This window comes from Salvelinus fontinalis, chromosome 21 (genome assembly GCF_029448725.1).
Source record: "Salvelinus fontinalis isolate EN_2023a chromosome 21, ASM2944872v1, whole genome shotgun sequence".
Lineage (NCBI taxonomy): Eukaryota > Metazoa > Chordata > Actinopteri > Salmoniformes > Salmonidae > Salvelinus > Salvelinus fontinalis.
Genome location: NC_074685.1, coordinates 46,159,391 through 46,179,014, shown reverse-complemented (window position 1 = coordinate 46,179,014; position 19,624 = coordinate 46,159,391).

Genomic DNA, 19,624 nt, shown 5'->3' with positions numbered 1-19,624 from the left:
CATTTCTGCAACATTGAAGGTCCCCAAGAACACAGTGGCCTCCATCATTCTTAAATGGAAGAATTTTGGAACCACCAAGACTCTTCCTAGAGCTGGCTGCCCAGTCAAACTGAGCAGTCGGGAGGAGAAGGGCCTTGTTCAGGTAGGTGATCCAAGAACCCGATGGTCACTGACAGAGCTCCAGAATTCCTTTGTGGAGATGGGAGAAACTTCCAGAAAGACCAACATCTCTGCAGCCCTCCACCAATCAGGCCTTTATGGTAGAGTGGCCAGAAGGAAGCCACTCCTCAGTAAAAGGCACATGACAGCCCACGGAGTTTGACCAAAAGGCAGCTAAATGACTTTGACTATGGGAAACAAGATTCTCTGGTCTGATGAAACCAAGATTGAACTCTGGCCTGAATGTCAAACATCGTGGTCTACGGTGAAGCATGGTGGTGGCAGCATCATGCTGTGAGGGTGTTTTTCAGAGGCAGGGACTGGGAGACTTCTCAGGATTGAGGGAAAGACGAAGGGCGCAAAGTATAGAGATCCTCGATGAAAACCTGTTCAGGACCTCAGACTGGGGCGCAGGTTTTCCTTCCAACAGGACAACGACCCTAAATACACAGCCAAGACAACGCAGGAGCAGCTTCGGGACAAGTCTCTTAATGTCCTTGAGTGGCCCAACCAGAGCCCAAACTGCTTTAACGAAACAGTGACTCACTCAATACGGAAGTGGTCAGATGACGCAGATTCTAAGCTGCAGGACTGTTTAGCTAGCATAGACTGGAATATGTTCTGGGATTTGTCCGATGGAATTGAGGAGTTTACCACAGCTGTCACCGGCTTCATTAATAAGTGCATCAACGACGTTCTCCCCACAGTGACTACGTACATATCCCATCCAGAATCCATGGATTACAGGCAGCATCCGCACAGAGCAAAAGGCTAGAGCTGCCTCTTTCAAGGAGTGGGACACTAATCCGGATGCTTAAGAAATCCTGCTTCGACCTCTGACAAGCCATCAAATAGGCAAAGCGTCAACACAGGACTAAGATCGAATCCTAGAAATGATAGCTTTGATGCTCTTCGGATGTGGAAGGGCTTGCAAACTATCACTGATTACAAAGGGAAACCCAGCTGCGAGCTTACCAGACTAGCTAAATGCCTTCTATGCCTGCTTCGAGGCAAGCAACACTGAACCATGCATGAGTGCACTAGCTGTTCCGGACTGTGATCACGCTCACCATAGCCAATGTAAGACCTTTTAAACAGGTTAACATTCACAAGGCACCAAGGCCAACCAGATTACCAGGAAGCGTACTCCGAGCATGCGCTGACCAGCTGGCAAGTGTCTTCACTGACATTTGAAACCTCTCCCTGACCCAGTCTGTAATACCAACATGTTTCAAGCAGACCACCATAGTCCCTGTGCCCAAGAACGCCTAGGTAATCCGTCTTAAATTAACAAAAATATAAATACAACGTAAAATGTTGGTACCATGTTTCATAAGCTGAAAACAAAGATCCCAGAAATGTTTCATACGCACAAAAAAGCTTATTTCTCTAAAATGTTGTGCACAACTGTTTATATCCCTGTTAGTGAGCATTTCTCCTTTGCCAAGATAATCCATCCACCTGGCAGGTGTAGCATATCAATAAATTGATTACACAGGTGCACCTTATGCTGGAGACAATAAAAGGCCACTCTAAAATGTGCAGTTTTGTCACACAACACAATGCCACAGATGGTAAGTTTTTAGGGAGTGCAATTTTCATGCTGGCTGCAGGAATGTCCACCAGAGCTGTTGGCAGAGAATTTAATGTTAATTTCTCTACCATAAGCCTGGATCCTGGACTTTCTGACAGGCTGCCCCCAGGTGGTGATGGTAGGCAACAACACATCCACCATGCTGAGCCTCAACACGGGGGCCCCTGAGGTGTGTGTGCTTACTCCCCTCCTGTACTCCCCGTTCACGCACAATTCCAACACCATCAAGTAGCTGACAACACGCCGGTGGTAGGCCTGATCCGATGAGACAGCCTGTAGGGAGGTCAGTGACCTGGCAATGTGGTGCCAGGACAACAACCTCAACATCAGCAAGACAAAGGAGCTGAACGTGGACTACAGGAAACGCAGTGCCGATCATGCCCCCATTCACAGCGAAGGGGCTGTAGTGGAGCGAGAGTTCCTGTCCACATCACTAAGGATCGATCATGGTCCACACACACCAACAGTCTTGATGACAATGCCTCTTACCCCGCTGAAATGATCATGGGCCCTCAGATCCTCAAAAAGTTCTAAAGCTGCACCACAGAGCATCTTGACTGGCTGCATCACCCCTTGGTATGGCAATTGCTTGGCATCTGACCGCAAGGCACTACAGAGGGTAGTGCGTACCAGTGGAGGCTGCTGAAGGGAGGACGGCTCACAATAATGGCTGGAATGGCATCGAAACCATGTGTTGAACGAATTTGATACCATTCCACTGATTCCACTCCAGCCATTACCATGAGCCTATCCTCCCCAATTAAGGTGCCAACAACCTCCTGTGGTGCGTACGGCCCATTACATAACTGGGGCGGAACTCCCTGCCATCCAGGACTTCTATATCAGGCGGTGTCAGAGGAAGGACCTAAAAATTGTCAGACTTCAAGTCATAGACTGTATTCTCTGCTACCACACATCAAGTGGTACTGATGCATCAAGTCTGGAAACAACAGGATCCTGAACAGCTTCTACCCCCAAGCCATAAGACTGCTAAATAGTTAACCCTGACTATAAAATCAAATCAAGCTTTATTTATACAGCACATTTCAGACATGGAATGCAATGTAATGTGCTTCACAGGAAACAAAAATAACAAAAACAATGAAAATAAAAACATTTACTACACAACAACCATAAGAGGATAAACTTAAGAATAACAAAAACTGAACGACTAAAAGGAAAAGCAAAGCTAAGGTGTGTTTTAAGATCTCTTTTAAATATGTCCATAGTTTCAGCCCCCCTCAGGTTCTCTGGCAGGCTGGTCCAGTGGCTGGAGGCATAGTAACTAAAGGCTGCCTCTCCATGCCTCTTGGTCCTAGGCTTTTGGATAGTTAAAAGGCCAGTGCCAGAGGACCTGAGGGTACATAACTTAAAAGCATGTCTGACATGTATTGGGGTGCACAATCGTGGATTGATTTAAAAAACAATAGAAGAATCTTAAAATGAATTCCAAAACTCCAGACAGCCAGTACAGAGATCTTAAAACCAGAGTAATGTGTGCTCTCTGTCTGGTCTTGGTCAGTACCCACGCTGCAGCATTCTGCTTTACACTTGACCAATGGCTTTCTTGGATAGACCAGATGGGAGAGCATTGCAGTAGTCAAGCCTGCTTGTAATAAAAGAATGGATGAGCCTCTCTGTTTCAGCCTGAGAGAAACGGCCGCACCGTGGCAATGTTCCTCAGGTGGTAAGAAGCTATATTGGTCACATTCCTAATGTGTGATTCAAAATTGAGGTCAGATTCTAAAATAATACCTCGATTTTTTTACCTGGTGTTTTGTCTTTATTGCCCATGAATTCAAATGTGCCGTCAGATTTCTTCTGTGCTTTGGCTCCAACAATAAGTCCCTCTGCATTAACCCTTTTAGCACCATTTTCTTTTTGACTCATCATATACTGTTTATCTCTCCTGTTGCCGAGTCACTTTACCCCTAGTTATATGCATTCAGAAAGTATTCAGACCCCTTGACTTTTTCCACATTTTGTTATGTTATACAGCTTTATTCTAAAATGTATTAAATTCCTCATCAATCTACACACAATACCCCATAATGACAAAGCAAAAACAGGTTTTTATTTGTTTTTGCAAATGTATATTTTTATTTTATTTACATAGAGTACCAGTCAACAGTTTGGAAACACCTACTCATTATTGTTCTTTATTTTTTACTATTTTCTACATTCTAAAATAATAGTGAAGACATCAAAACTATGAAATAACACATATGGAATCATGTAGTAAACAAAAAAGTGTATATTTTTTATTTTAAATTCTTCAAAGTAGCCCCCCTTTGCCTTGACAGCTTTGCACACTCTTGGCATTTTCTCAACCAGCTTCACCGGGAATGTTTTCCAACAGTCTTGAAGGAGTTCCCACATATGCTGAGCACTTGGCTGCTTTTCCTTCACTCTGCGGTCCACTCATCCCAAACCATATCAATTGGGATGAGGTCGGGTGATTGTGGAGGCCAGGTCATCTGATGTAGCACTCCATCACTCTCCTTCTTGGTCAAATAGCCCTTGCCCTGCCTGGAGGTGTGTCAACACTGTCCTGTTGAAAAACAAATCATAGTCCCACTAAGCTCAAAACAGATGGAATGACGTATCGCTGCAGAATGATGTGGTAGCCATGCTGGTTAACTGTGCCTTGAATTCTAAATAAATCACCGACAGTGTCACCAGCAAAGCACCCCCAAACTATCACACCTCATCCTCCATGCTTCACAGTGGGAACCACACATGCAGAGATCATCCGTTCACCAGCTCTGCGTATCACTTAGACTCAGCGGTTGGAACCAAAGGGCAGATTTCCACCGGTCTAATTGCTCGTGTTTCTTGGCCCAAGCAAATATCTTCTTCTTATTGGTGTCCTTTAGTAGTGGTTTCTTGGCAGCAATTCGACCATGAAGGCCTGATTCACGCAGTCTCCTCTGAACAGTTGATGTTGAGATGTGTCTGTTACTTAAACTCTGTGAAGCATTTATTTGGGCTGCAATTTCTGAGGCTGGTAACTCTAAAGAACTTATCCTCTGCAGCAGAGGTAACTCTGGGTCTTCCTTTCCTGTGGTGGTCCTCATGAGAGCTAGTTTCATCACAGCGCTTTATGGTTTTTGCGACTGCACTTGAAGAAACTTTCAGTTCTTTAAATTTTCCAGATTGACTGACCTTCATGTCTTAAAGTCATGATGGACTGTAGTTTCTCTTTGCTTATTTGAGCTGTTCTTGCCATAATATGGACTTGGTCATTTAGCAAATAGGGCTATCTTCTGTATACCACCCCTACCTTGTCACAACACAACTGATTGGCTCAAACGCATTAAGAAGGAAATAAATTGCAGTGTGCAAAGCTGTCAAGGCAAAGGGTGGCTACTTTGAAGAATCTCAAGTATAAAATATATTTTGATTTAACACTTTTTTTGGTTACTATTATTCTACAATGTAGAAAATAGTAAAAATTAAGAAAAATCCTGGAATGAGAAGGTGTGTCCAAACTTTTGACTGGTACTGTATGTAAATGTGATATATTTCAGCTTTTTATTTTTAATACATTTGCTCCAAAAAACTTTTTGCTTTGTCATTATGGGATACTGTGTGTAGGTTGATGGGGGGATGAATCCATTTTAGAATAATGCTGTAATGTGGAAAAAGTCAAGGGGTCTGAATACTTTCCAAATACACTGTACATTACAGATGGATTCAATTGTCATTTTTTGCTAACGATCTGAACAAAATACTGTGTCAGTGTCAGAAAAATTATATTTGTAAAACAATTAAGAAAAATAAAACACTAATATCTAATTTACATAAGCATTCACCCCTGAGTCAATAGATGTAAGAATCACCTTTGGCAACGATTACAGCTGTGAGTCTTTCTGGGAAAGTGTCTTTGAGCTTTCCACACCTGGATTGTGCAACATATGCCCATTATTATTTTTTAAATTATTCAAGCTCTGTCAAGTTGGTTTTTGATCATTGCTAGACAAACATTTTCAAGTCTTGCCATAGATTTTCAAGCAGATTTAAGTCAAAACTGTAACTCGGTCACTCAGGAACATTCACTGTCTTCTTGGTAAGCAACTCCAGTGTAGATTTGGCCTTGTTTTAGGTTATTGTCCTGCTGAAAGGTGAATTCAACTCCCAGTGTCTGGTGGAAAGCAGACTGAACCAGGTTTTCCACTAGGATGTTGTCTGTGCTTAGCTCCATTCTGTTTCCTTCTTATCCTGAAAAATGCCCGTCATTAACGATTACAAGCATACCCATAACATGATGCAACTACCACTATGCTTGAAAATTTGCAGTATTACTTTTATCTTGCTGCACACATGATGCATATTTTGGAATATGTTTTATTCTGTACAGGCTTCCTTCTTTTCATTCTGTCATTAAGGTTAGTATTGTGGAGTAACTACAATGCTGTTGATCCATCCTCAGTTTTCTATCACAGCTATTAATCTCTAACAGTTTTGAAGTCACCATTGTCGTCATGGTGAAATCCCTGAGCGGTTTCCTTCCTCTCCGGCAACTGAATTAGGAAGGACGCCTGTATCTTTGTAGTGACGGTGTATTGATACACCATCCAAAGTGTAATTAATAAACTTCACCATGCTGAAAGGGATATTCAATGTCTGCAACTTATTATATGACTTGTTAAGCAAATCTTTACTCCAGAACTTATTTAGGCTTTCCAGAACATTGGGGTTGAATACTTATTGACTCAAGACATTTCAGCTTTTCATTTCAAATTCATTTGTAAAAATTCCAGTTTGACATTGGGGTATTGTGTGAAGGCCAGTGCCAGAAATTGTACATTTAATCCATAAAAAAAATTCAGGCTGTACCACAATAAGAGATGGAAAAAGTCAAGGGGTGTGATACAGTGGCTTCAGAAAGTATCTACCTCAATTACCTCGTACCCCTGCACATGGGCTCGGTACCTGTGTATTTATCGTTACTCATTGTGTATTTATTTTTACGTGTTATAACTTTTCTATTTTCTTTCTCTCTACATTGTTGGGAAGGGCCTGCAAAGAAGCATTTCACTGTAAGTCTACACCTGTTCATTACGAAGCATGTGACGAATAACATTTTGATAGAATTGTAAAGCTCATTTCCGATTGAGCCGACATATGCAGCGTTTACCATGAATGCAGCTTCCACTAAAGCGGGCACACTTCCTTAAAATATCAATCACGCTGTAAAGATCCATTTCTGCGACGCCGATTGAATAGAGCCCTTTTAATCTGTGGTCCGGGAAGCGGCTCATCAATGTGTGAACTGTTTTTTGGAACGAGGGACGACGTGCTAGGATGGAGCTGCTATTCAATGGAAACGTGACACACCCAGGATGTTTTGACACAGGTGGAGTAGCTCAGATCAAATGTAATATAACTTTACACTATTGAACATTGCCCTACACACTGTTAATGTATTTTTTGTTTATGTATAATAGGTTGCCTGCCACCACTTAGCATTGATCTCTTGTCCACAGATATGCCATTCAACAGACTAGACCTGGCTATATGGTCATTTTCATACAGTACATTCTATGTGGACAAGAATGACGCAACTTTTCTACAAGCATCTCTCCATCACAGTATGAGACCAATAGAAAACACAAGTGTGCGGACAGAAATTCCAGCGACATTGAACATCTATAGAAATGACTGATGCATAAATCTGCATGTGTATGTATAAAATACTGACATGAAAATGTAAATAAAGGCTTGTAAATATATACTTACCATCTACATATGTATTTTATACAGAGATTAAAACATATATAATGCCATTAAATAGCAAAGTCCTGAAGCTTGCTGTTTGCAGCCAGTGCACCTGCGTAGTAACCCTGTCCTGATCTCTAGGATCCTGGTCCATTTACATGTTGTAGTCATTGTTGGATTACTTTACACACCAATCTATGGTCAGGATGTCTCCTCTTGCAGGTATTCCACCAGGTAAGGGTCCTCTTTTTTTAGGGCCTGGTAGAGCTGTACCTGGGCACGAGGTCCCTTCCTCATAATCATGTCCAGAAGGGCCTTGTTCCTCTGGATCCGTGAACTTATGTTGTCAATCTTCTCTCGCTCCACATCGTTGAGTACTTTACAGTCCTGAAGCTTGAGGAGTATGGGCTGCAATTCACCCATGCGTTCCTCCAGTTTCACTCTGTGTTTTATTATGAAGTCCTCTCCTGCGAGAGTAGGAGGATTGGCAGGAGGGGCTACAGGGAGAGGGCCGGACGCTTAGAGGGGGGAAATACTATCTTTAAAATACAGTTTAGGATGATAAAATCAAGATATGTGCTAAACATCGAAGATAAATTATGACCTCAAGTCAATATTATTTTTACTACACAGGAGCACTACGAATCAGATTTCTTTACTTCCATAATGTCTTTGTTTATCATTGCGATATCATTAAATTGTGATGTTTATAATGGTAAATCTCAGTGGAATATCAAGTTACCTGTAGAGATGATTTCTGTTGGTGAAACTGCGAATGAGAAAAGAAGACCGTCTGATTAACGGTGATATAAGACTGCGTCCATTATAACCAAAACTTACGATATAAAGATGTACTAATTCAATAACAACAACTGCAATACTAGTACAGCAACGTTGTGTTACCTGGAAGCCAGACAAGTCTATCCCACACAGACTCTGAACCATTATTTTCTTTCAGGAGAAGATCAACTTGTTCAACAACAGTTTGTAAGAACAACTGAAATGTTGGGATGTAGTTTTCGTAGTTTTCATAGTTTTCAAATGATGCATCCTAGTGTAAAATACAGTTCGTCAGTTATATCCTTTTAATGTGCAAATACATTTTCATTCTCATATCAGATATCACCTTTGGTCTTATTTGATGTTCATCTGTAAGATCAGTGGAAAGGGTGTATTCTTGCTTTGGGATTAGTTGGCAGTGAGCGTTAGTTTCAATGTAGATTTCTTGGTCTCCCTTTCTTCTCTTCCACTCCTCCTGTACCTTTTGAATGTTTTCAGAAAAGCACATTTTGTTATCCAATGTTTAAACTATAACACATTATCCAAGTATTAATGTTACCAAAACATGAAAATTCCAGCAAAAGTATTGTTTGACATCTCTGATCTATTCACCTACCTCCCTGATCATAACATTTCTGGGAAGCAACAACACATTAAGGATGGACCTCTTCTTAGGGACAACTGGGAGTTTGTAGAATAACAAGACAAGTGCACGTATAGGGACAGTGGGTGAGTCATCTTCCCTGACGATGCCATAAGCAGAGAATCCATTGATGTTTAATATGACATGTGTGTCGGTTATCTGAACGTCACGGATAAACTCCAAACTGTCTTTCTCACGTAGAGAGCACCCCAAAGAGCAAAGCCTAAATGCCAAGACCAAATGTATTATCATTCATATTTTATACACAATAACAAGTTAACTGCACACATGAGTTCCAATGACAGAACTAGGTATGTTTGTGTCTGTGAACCCAAACACCCCCTTTCCTCCTCACCATGACCAGAGCATCTTGGTTGCTTTGAATTGAAATAGGTTTTTTGTTCTTTCTTATTTTTTTTTCAGAGGGACTAGAAACAAAAAGCTCCTCCTTGTTCTCTTTACCCTTGGACAAAGATGATGTGTGACTGCTCGGTGACACATTCCATGCTGTTTTACTCCCTGTAGTATCACAAGAGAGAGAGAAAAGAAGTATCAATAATAACAACAATTTAATAACAGGTAAGTGGGAGTGGGAAAGGCAACATTTGGTAGTCAACCACACACAAAAGCAGCACCATTTTAAAATGTCATACACACCTAGCGACTTTCATGTTTTCATATAATTTTACCTTGAACATAAAACATAAATCCAGTGATGTAACATGAGCAGTGCCTATAGTAGCCTAGCGGTTGGAGCGTTGAGCCAGTAACCGTAAGGTCGCCGCTCTGCCCTTGAGCAAGATAGTTAAACAACTTCTTCGGGATCGGTGTCCCTTCCACAGGACGGTTGAGCTAACGTAGGCTAATGCGATTAGCATGAGGTTGTAAGTAACAAGAAAATGTCCCAGGACATAGACATATCTGATATTGGGGGAAAGCTTAAATTCTTGTTAATCTAACTGCACTGTCCAATTTACAGTAGCTATTAGAGTGAAAGAATACCATGCTATTGTTTGAGGAGAGTGCCCAATTTTGAACATGATAAGTTCAAAAGTCTTGATACATTTAACAGAAATGCAATTGTTCATTGGATCAGTCTAAAACTTTGCACATGCACTGGTGCCATCTAGTGGCCAAAATCTAAATTGCACCTGGGCTGGAATAATACATTATGGCCTTTCTCATGCATTTCAAAGTTGGTACAAAAAAAATACAATAGAACGGTTGTTTATTTCTTTGTATTATCTTTTACCAGATCTATTGTGTTATATTCTACTACATTCCTTTCACATTTCCATAAACTTCAAAGTGTTTCCTTTCAAATGGTACCAATAATATGCATATCCTTGCTTCAGGGTCTGAGCTACAGGTAGTTCGATTTGGGTATGTCATTTTAGGCAAAATTGAAAAAAAAGGGTCTAATCCTTAAGAGTAAAACACCAGTCTCAACGTCAACAGTGAAGAGGCGACTCTGGGATGCAGGCCTTCTAGGCAGAGTTCCTCTGTCCAGTGTCTGTGTTCTTTTGCCCATCTTAATCTTTTATTTTTATTGGCCAGTCTGAGATATGGCTTTTTCTTTGCAACTCTGCCAAGAAGGCCAGCATCCCAGAGTCGCCTCTTCACTGTTGACGTTGAGACTGGTGTTTTGCAGGTACTATTTAATGAAGCTGCCAGATGAGGATTTGTGTGGCGTCTGCTTCTCAAACTAAACACTCTAATGTACTTGTCCTCTTGCTCAGTTGTGCACCGGGGCCTCCCACTCTTTCTATTCTGGTTAGAGACAGTTTGTGCTGTTCTGCGAAGGGAGTAGTACACAGCGTTGAACGAGATCTTAAGTTTCTTGGCAATTTCTCCCATGGATTAGCCTTCATTTCTCAGAACAAGAATAGACTGACGGGTTTCAGAAGAAAGTTCTTTGTTTATGGCCATTTTGAGCCTGTGATCGAACCCACAAATGCTGATGCTCCAGATTCTCAACTAGTCTAAAGAAGGCCAGTTTTATTGCTTCGTTAAATCAGAACAGTTTTCAGCTGTGCTAACATAATTGAAAAAGGGTTTTCTAATGATCAATTACCCTTTTACCATGATAAACTTGGATTAGCTAACACAATGTGCCATTGGAACACAGGAGTGATGGTTACTGATAATGGGCCTCTATACGCCTATGTAGATATTCCATAAAAAAAATCTGCCGTTTCCAGCTACAATAGTCATTTACAACATTAACAATGTCTGCACTGTATTTCTCATCAATATGATGTTATTTTAAATGGACACATTTTTTTTGCTTTTCTTTCAAAATCAAGGACATCAAGTGACCCCAAACTTTTGAACGGTAGTGTATGTACGATAAGCCCACTCGCTTTCTCTCTCCCGCTCTTTATCTTTCCCCATCCCCTTTCCATTGTGTAACAAGCTATGATATCGGGTTAGTCCGCTAGGGACTTTTCATTGCATTATGTTAGAAATCAATAACCTATACCGTGTGTGTGTGTTTATGTATTTCTGTGTGATTATTTAGTTAATTATTTTTTTACTAAGACAGTTTGTGTATCGCTGATTCACCACTTAGGTTAGGGTTCGTGCAGATTTACGAAGTCAACGACGTTTAGAATGAGACTGATATGAGGAAATTATTGATTGATGACTGTTATATCAATATATTCTTGAGTTAATTCGGGAAACAGTAACTCATTAAATAAACTTTCCCATGGTGCCCCAAATTTCTAGTGAGTTAATTGTTACATGATTCATTTAATTGAGTAATAATTAAACGTAGTAGGTAATTATTCGATGAATAGCAGTCATCACATTAATATAGTCACATCACGACACCCCTAACAACTACTCCCTGGGCGCTGTGGATGTCGATTAAGGCAGCCCCCCCGCACCGCTCTGATTCAGAGTGATTCTTTTTTTCTTTTTTTTTTCTTTCTTTTTTAAAATCGACCACAATTGCAAACTTCCATATTTTTCGATTGTTCCCTCCTTACTGTTTGTAATCTTTCATGACATTCTATGCCAAATGTTGCTTGCTGGTAACAATGTCCTCATAATGCACAGATTGTTTTGTCTTGCTGTATTACCTAGTCTGTAATTATTCCTTAACTTCTCAGCGAGATCAAACCACTTCATCATCTTCAGGATCACCACTGTGATCTTCACAGCATATTCGGGGCTGTAGCTCTGCACCATCTTATCCACTGTGACCTTTGTGTCAGCGTTCTCCAGTTGGTTCCATGGGATGGGGGGAAATATGGACAGCAGGAAGTGAGCCAGGTGACTCAAAAATCTCTTAAACTCTTCTGCGTTTAGCATCTCTAGAGTAGTGAGGAGCAGATCTGGAACAGATGGCATTGTGGGGCACATTTCAGTGGCTTTGCTGCTCAACTGCTTTTTGTCCAAGGGACTCAAAGAACTGCTAATCAAGCTGATGTATTCTCCTTTGTCACCAGAAACTCTGCGAGACGAGGATGGTGTTCTGACTTGAAGATCATTTAATGAGAGACTGCGTTTCAGCATCCCTTTTAGTTGAGGTTTGATATTGGGGTAAGGGCCTTCTGTGAGCAAGAAAGAGAGTGAAAACAGGTTATCGTTTTGCAGTAGATGTCTTCTTACTGAATAATCAGTGTTGAACTATTGAAGAGTTTAATTCCAAAACGCTAGATATCCATTTTCAGAAATGTTGTTAAATTAGCTTTTATTGTTAAAATAAATTATGAAAGAAATTGGTGTGTTTTTTTCACTACGTAATCATTGCATGGGGTTGTTCAATGACAGATTAAACAAATAGATGTCTATCACTTGATGGTTTCATTTCAGATAGACAAATAATCATGTTATTTTGCAAAATGCTACATATCTGCCTCAACTCAGAGAAATAAGTAGTTCTGCTAGGTTTTACACATTCAAATGCAACAAATAACTAAACATTTTATAAAGAAATGTACAAATGATACATTGTAACACACAAATAATTAAATAATTCAAAACATTTACATTTTAGTCACTTAGCAGATGCTCTTATCCAGAGCGAATTACAGTAAGTGCATTTATCTCAAGATAGCTAGGTGAGACAACCACATCACAGTCAAATATACACGATACAAACATTCCACAATGGATATATAGTGTTTTGCAAAAACACATCTAAAATCTCAATTAAAAATCTGAGAACAGTAATATTTTACACACACATGAAGATACCCATATGCAATCATTTCTGATGACTTTTTTAAATTGTGGATATAGCGTTTTGGAAATAAAGTTAAATTATTTGTCATACTTTTTCAGCAGTTGAAAATAAAACTGAATGACAGACATAATTGTATGTTAGCATAGATCTCATGCACTTCACCTGCTCCTCTCTCAGGAATGCTTATGTGCGGTGGAGCTGAAGTGGCGGTAATGTCTATGACATTACAGGTCTCATATAGATCTTCTCCTTCAGGAATGATGTGAGGTTGTGGTGACCACACATCGCACATGGAGACATATTCTTCACCTGCACCTTCTTCAATGTCATCATAGGTCTCCTCGTCTTCACTTGCTCCAGGGGTAGTCAGTAAGCCTTTAGAGCATGGAATAACTTGTCTGTAGTTTATCTCTAACTTTTTTGCAAGATCAAACTGTTTTAAATTCCTCAGGATCCTCAGTGTGACCTTCACAGCATCCTCGGGGCCTAAGGTCTGCACCATCTCATCCACTGTGTCCTGCCTGTCAGGGTCATCCAGCTGGCTCTCTGGAATGGGGGGAAATATGGGCAGCAGGCTAGTCAAGAACCACTGAAATTGCTCCAGGTTTCCTCCTCCCTCAGTCAACTCCTCCAGAGTGGCCAGCAGCAGTAGCTCCTTAGCAGGCAGCATTATGGTTCCCTAAAACAACCAAACAGGTGAGTTGTCTATGACATGTAAACTAGAAACGGATATAATTTGAGCAAAGAACATGAACACATCTGTATTGTTAGTAGAATATACTAGAATCTTTCAACTGGTCTCAATATCAAATTTCATCATTAGACAGATTAATTTGGGAACTGCAAAACACATACACTCACATTTTTCATACAGTATATTACAGTCTCTTACGTTTTAGATTTTAGTCATAGCACACGCTCTTATCCAGAGCGACTTATTAAAGATAGCTACAGATGTAGGATCTTCATTTGACCAGTTTCTCACAGCAGGAAAATAATCCTGCAGCAACATGAAATGTGAATGATTGTGTGGAGTGTAATTAATTTACATTTGTGTAGGGGTTGATAAATTTGTTATTAGGGCAAATCAAGTGGAACATGTAAAGTGAAAATTACAAACAGAAGCTTAAACCTTGAATCCACTAAGTTTGCATTTTCTGCTGTGCAGGAAATTTCCTGCAACAATAGGGTAATACAATTAAGATCCTACATCTGTAGGTGAGACATCACAGTCCTAGTAAGTAAAATGTTCCTCAATAAAGAAGTTATCAGCAAAGTCAGCTCTAGTAGGAAAAGACAAGTGCAGGTTTTTTTTTTGCTCTGCACTTTTAAAAGGTCCAGTATGTAGCTTTGAGGGCGACCGGCCAAATGTTATAGATCTATCATTCTCATATGCAGTAGATCCATTCTATGTGCACAATTTCTATGCATCCCATCCTTAAAGAACCACCTCAGAGGAAATACAGTGGCCTCCTTCAGTCTTAAATGTAAGAAGTTTGGAACCACCAAGACTCTTCCTAGAACTAGACAAGTATTCAGACCATTTAGTCGGTACTCAATTAAATTTAGCACAGGTAGGCTCCAATCAAGTTGTAGAAACATCAAGGATGATCAATGGAAACAGGATGCACCTGAGCTCAATTTTGAGTCTGATAGCAAAGGGTCTGAATACTTATGTAATTAAGGTATTTCTGTTTTTTATTTTTAATAAATGTGCAAACATTTCTAAAAACACTTTTTGCTTTGTCATTATGGGTTATTGTATGTAGATTGATGAGGGGGGGGGGAGTAATTTAATACATTTTAGAATAAGTCTAACGTAACAAAATGTGGAAAAGGTCGAGGGGTCTGAATACTTTCCGAATGCACTGTATGTATCAAGGTGACATCTAGATGGTTATCAATATTAGTTATTTATTGTGTAAGCTGCTTTCCTACTTGAAATAAATGTGTGAGAAAAAAAAAATTGCTACATTAGCTACCGATGGCGACACGACCTTGATACCCAGTAGGATGCACTTCAAGTCGGCAGGCACAACACCGGAGCACTGGTCGCCAGCTTACTATCGACTCGTGGTGCAGCCCAATCAGCCACGCAAAACGCTTGAGTGGCAACAAATCTGCCCATTTTGCTGATAAGCTTTCCATACACTCACTCGCCTATACTCCGGGCTGCAGCTACCCATACCTGCTACCCTATATAGAAAAAAGTATGTGGACATCCCTTCAAATTAGTGGATTCAGCAATTTGGCCACATCCGTTTTTGACAGGTGTATAAACTCGAGCACACAGCCATGCAATCTCCATAGATTGGCCTTACTGAAGAGCTCAGTGACTTTCAACGTGGCGCCGTCATAGGATGCTTTCCTTTCCAACAAATGTCTGCCCTGCTAGAGCTGCCCCGGTCAACTGTAAGTGCTGTTATTGTGAGGTGGAAATGTCTAGGAGCAACTACGACTCAGCAGCGAAGTGGTAAGCCACACAAGCTCACATAACTGGACTGCCAAGTGCGTAGTGCGTAAAAATCCTACAACACTCACTACCAAGTTCCAAACTGCCTCGGGAAGCAAAGTAAGCACAAAAATTATTAGTCGGGAGCTTCATGAAATAGGTTTCCATGGCTGAGCAGCCGGACAGAAGCCTAAGATCACCATGCAAAATTCCAAGCGTTGAGTAGCACTTGTAGCCATTGGACTCTGGAACAGTGGAAACACGTTCTCTGGAGTGAAGAATCACGCTTCACCATCTGGCAGTCCGACGGACTAATCTGGGTTTGGCGGATGCCAGGAAAACACTACCTGCCCCAATGCATAGTGCCAACTGTAAAGTTTGGTGGAGGAGGAAAAATGGTCTGGGGGTGTTTTTCATGGTTTGGGCTAGGCCCCATAGTTCCAGTTAAGGGAAATCATAACGCTTCTGCATACAATGACATTCTAGATGATTCTGTGCTTCCAATGTTGTGGCAACAGTTTGAGGATGGCCCTTTCCTGTTTCAGCATGACAATGCCCCCGTGCACAAAGCGAGATCCATACAAAAATGGTTTGTCGAGATCGGTGTGGAAGAACTTGACTGGCCTGCACAAATTCCTGACCTCAACCCCATCAAACACCTTTGGGATGAATTGGAACGCCGACTGCGAGCCACAATGCTTGTACGGCTCCGGTTAACTTGAATAAAGAGGAAGTTTTAAAGAACAGTTGTTTTCTTTAGTACTTTTTAGGCAAGATACAACATGGTACCAGGAGTGACACTACTCGCCTTTGACTCACCCATCATCGAGTTTTGGTGGAAAATGCTGAACTGCACCAAGAGGCTTCACGTCAACTAGCTAACTAGCCACTGGGCTAACGAGTCTGGGGTAAAGATAACCACTCCGGAGTATGCAGTGCATGTAGCTAGTCATTTTGCAGTGCTAGCTGGCTGACAACATGGAGCAGCTAAAGCCTCCAACAGAACTGAAACTTATCGGCAACGTGGAAGACCAATGGAAGCAGTTCAAGCAGCGTTTCACTATCTATCTGATGGCGATAGGAGCGGCTGACGAAGACGATGCACAGAAGGTCGGACTGTTTCTCACAGTAGCTGGCTCGGACACCATTTATGTCTACAACAGCTTTCCGCTAACGGATGAAGAGCAAGCAGATTATGAACTAGTGTTAGCCAAATATCAGTCTTTTTGTACTCCCAGAAGAAATGACACATTTGAGAGGTATGTTTTCAACAGTAGATGTCAGAATGAAACAGACTGTTGAGGAATTTATTATGGACTTGAAACTGAAATGTCAGTTATTTAATTTCAGTCAAATTCCACACTCGCTGATTCGAGATAGAATTGTCATGGGGGTGAGAGACAAGGGACTGAGAAAAGTTAGTTGGCGAGAATGAATTGGTGTGAACACTAGAAAGAGCAATACAAATGTGTCAAGCTAAATAGGTGACTCAGAGTATCATACGGTTAATGTTGTTCTTAGTAGGGATGCACGATATATCGGTGAACATATCGCACGATATTAGCTAAAAATACCAACATCGGTATCGGCCCGATGTCTAGTTTAACGCCCTTTGTGCAAAACCGATGTCAAAGCTGCCGTGCATACCTATTTAACGTAGGTACATGACGTAATGACGCCACGTAATATTTTGCTCTACACGTGCTACACAGCATTCCTAACCTAGCCCACAATGTCTGCTGTGTGGATCGAGCAGTCATTTGAAAGAGTAAGAACATTTCAGCGAGACAACTCAAAGGCGAAATCCATTAAAGCCAAGATAATGGCCTTCATTGCCCTTGACAATCAACCGTTCTCTGTCGTGGGTGATGTTGGCTTTCGCGACTGGTCGAGCACCGGTACACACTATCAAGTGCGCTGTTTTTCAGATGTTGCCCTACCGGAGTTACACAGTAATAGCGTCACGACAGACATACTATGGAACGCAGTTATGGCCTTTGCGTGTCAAAAATGATACAGTAGCACTGTCAAAGTTGTACGATGCGTTTACAATACTGCGTTGGTAATAAAGCATAATTTGTCCACCCGCAACTTCTGGGGTAGCTAGCTTTAGCTTGGTACCTAGCTAGCACCAATACAACCAGCCTGAAAACAATGACCACTAGAAACTGGAGTCATTCATTATTCTTAACAATGACTTAGGAATCCTTGTGAGTAAGTATTCGCTAGGTTGCCACTTGTTGTTCGCCTATTGAAATTGAACTTCAGTTCATGAAAATAAATAGCTAGCCAGCTCCTTAACCCTGTTGCCCAAAGCTAACGTTATAAGCAGCCAGCTAGCTTCATCTGGCTAGTGAGGCTCGACCGGACCGGTCGACCGGAAGCTAGCCACAATAAGGATTAGACACAATAGTGGAATTTGCAGTTTGCCTTCAAAATAAAAGTATGTAATTGACAGTGATACAAATGAATACAAATAGTAGAATTATGAATCGGATAAATGCCATAAATACAGGTCAAATTAGACCAAAGAGCCAATATGGGTTGAGGAAAAAGAGGTATTGAAACAATGGGGTAAAGTAGGAATAGATCTCTGTTCTCTTGAGGGCAAGAACTATGTTCTACTGATGGACTATTGCACTCATTGCCCAGAGAGCTTTGCTGAAGGACACTACTGCTAGTCAGGTGATAACTCACATTAAGTCATTCTTTGCTCGTCATGGGGTCGCAGAGGTAGTCCATACGGACAACGCCTCACAGTTGAGCTTTCAGTGATTCTACTAAACTGTACGGGTTCAAGCGTGTCACATCCAGCCCACTGTGCCAACAGTCTAATCATGGGTTAGTCAAGAACAGTGAACCTACTGCTTAAGAAAGCTCTCAACTCAAGACAGATCAATATCTAGCTTTGTTAAACTACAGGGTTACTCCACTAAAACATGGTATGTCTCCTGCAGAGCTGTTGTTCAACAGGTAACTTAACTCTAGGTTGCCAGTACTCCTAGAAACAGAGAAGGATGACAGGGTCTTTCTTAACAAACGGAGAGAAAAGAGTGAACGGATAAGGTACTATGACAAAGGGTCCAAAGTGTACTCAGTCCAAATGATAGGGTGAAAATGCATGATGGTAAAACAGAGCATTGAGGCCTGTGGGCAAAACAGTGGCAACCAGGTCATGATGTAATGACACCTGAGGGAGTTACACACAGGAGAAACGGGAGACAATTGAGAGTACAGGTCAGACAACTTCAAGCCCAGACATTCCTGTGTCAAATCCACCAGGGCAGCCTGTTGAAATGAGACTGTCAGGTAGAGAATTAAAAGCACCCCAGAGGCTGATTGAGGAAGTATACATGTGTTATTGAAATGCAGTATTCACTATGCAAAGAAGTGTAGCCAGGATTTATAAAGAATTGTTATTGTTTTATCTTAAGGGAAACGGGATATCTTGATAAGACGGAAGTGGCATATTGATCTCAGGCTACTTGACTACTTTGGGGATGCACCGCCCGAGTGGAAGAGCGGGACATCCCAGCTCAAAGCACGAGCCTTGTACGCTCCGGTTTACTTGAGTAAAGATTTTATGTTTTAAAGAACAGTTGTGTGAAGGATGGTTTTGTTCTCTTTTTAACAAAAATATATGCCTTATAGAAATAGGACATGTTAATCACAAAACATAGAGTGACTGCAGAAAAGCTGTTGTTAATCTAGGGTGTCAACTGTGCAAACCACAAGGTTGAGGAAAGTGTAGGAAAAATGCTGAATAACAAGAAAACAGGAACGTGTAGATACCGACAACTCAGCTCAATCTTCACAAACACCATTCCAGACATCTGAATCCTGAGTGCTGTGGGGCTGGGACCAGTCTGGGCACCACCGATAGGCTAGCAAGTTTAAACCACGCTAATGTTAGTAAAACGTTTACTGTTGACAGGAGAACAAGAGGAGACAATAGGACGAGGTGGATAATTTTATAATAAGGCCGTTTAATTACATGTAAAGATAGCTTAGTAAAATCTTGCAGCAAGGCTCTTTCTGTCTGACTCCTAGTGAATCGTCCGGGAAAGAGGGTAGTTTCCA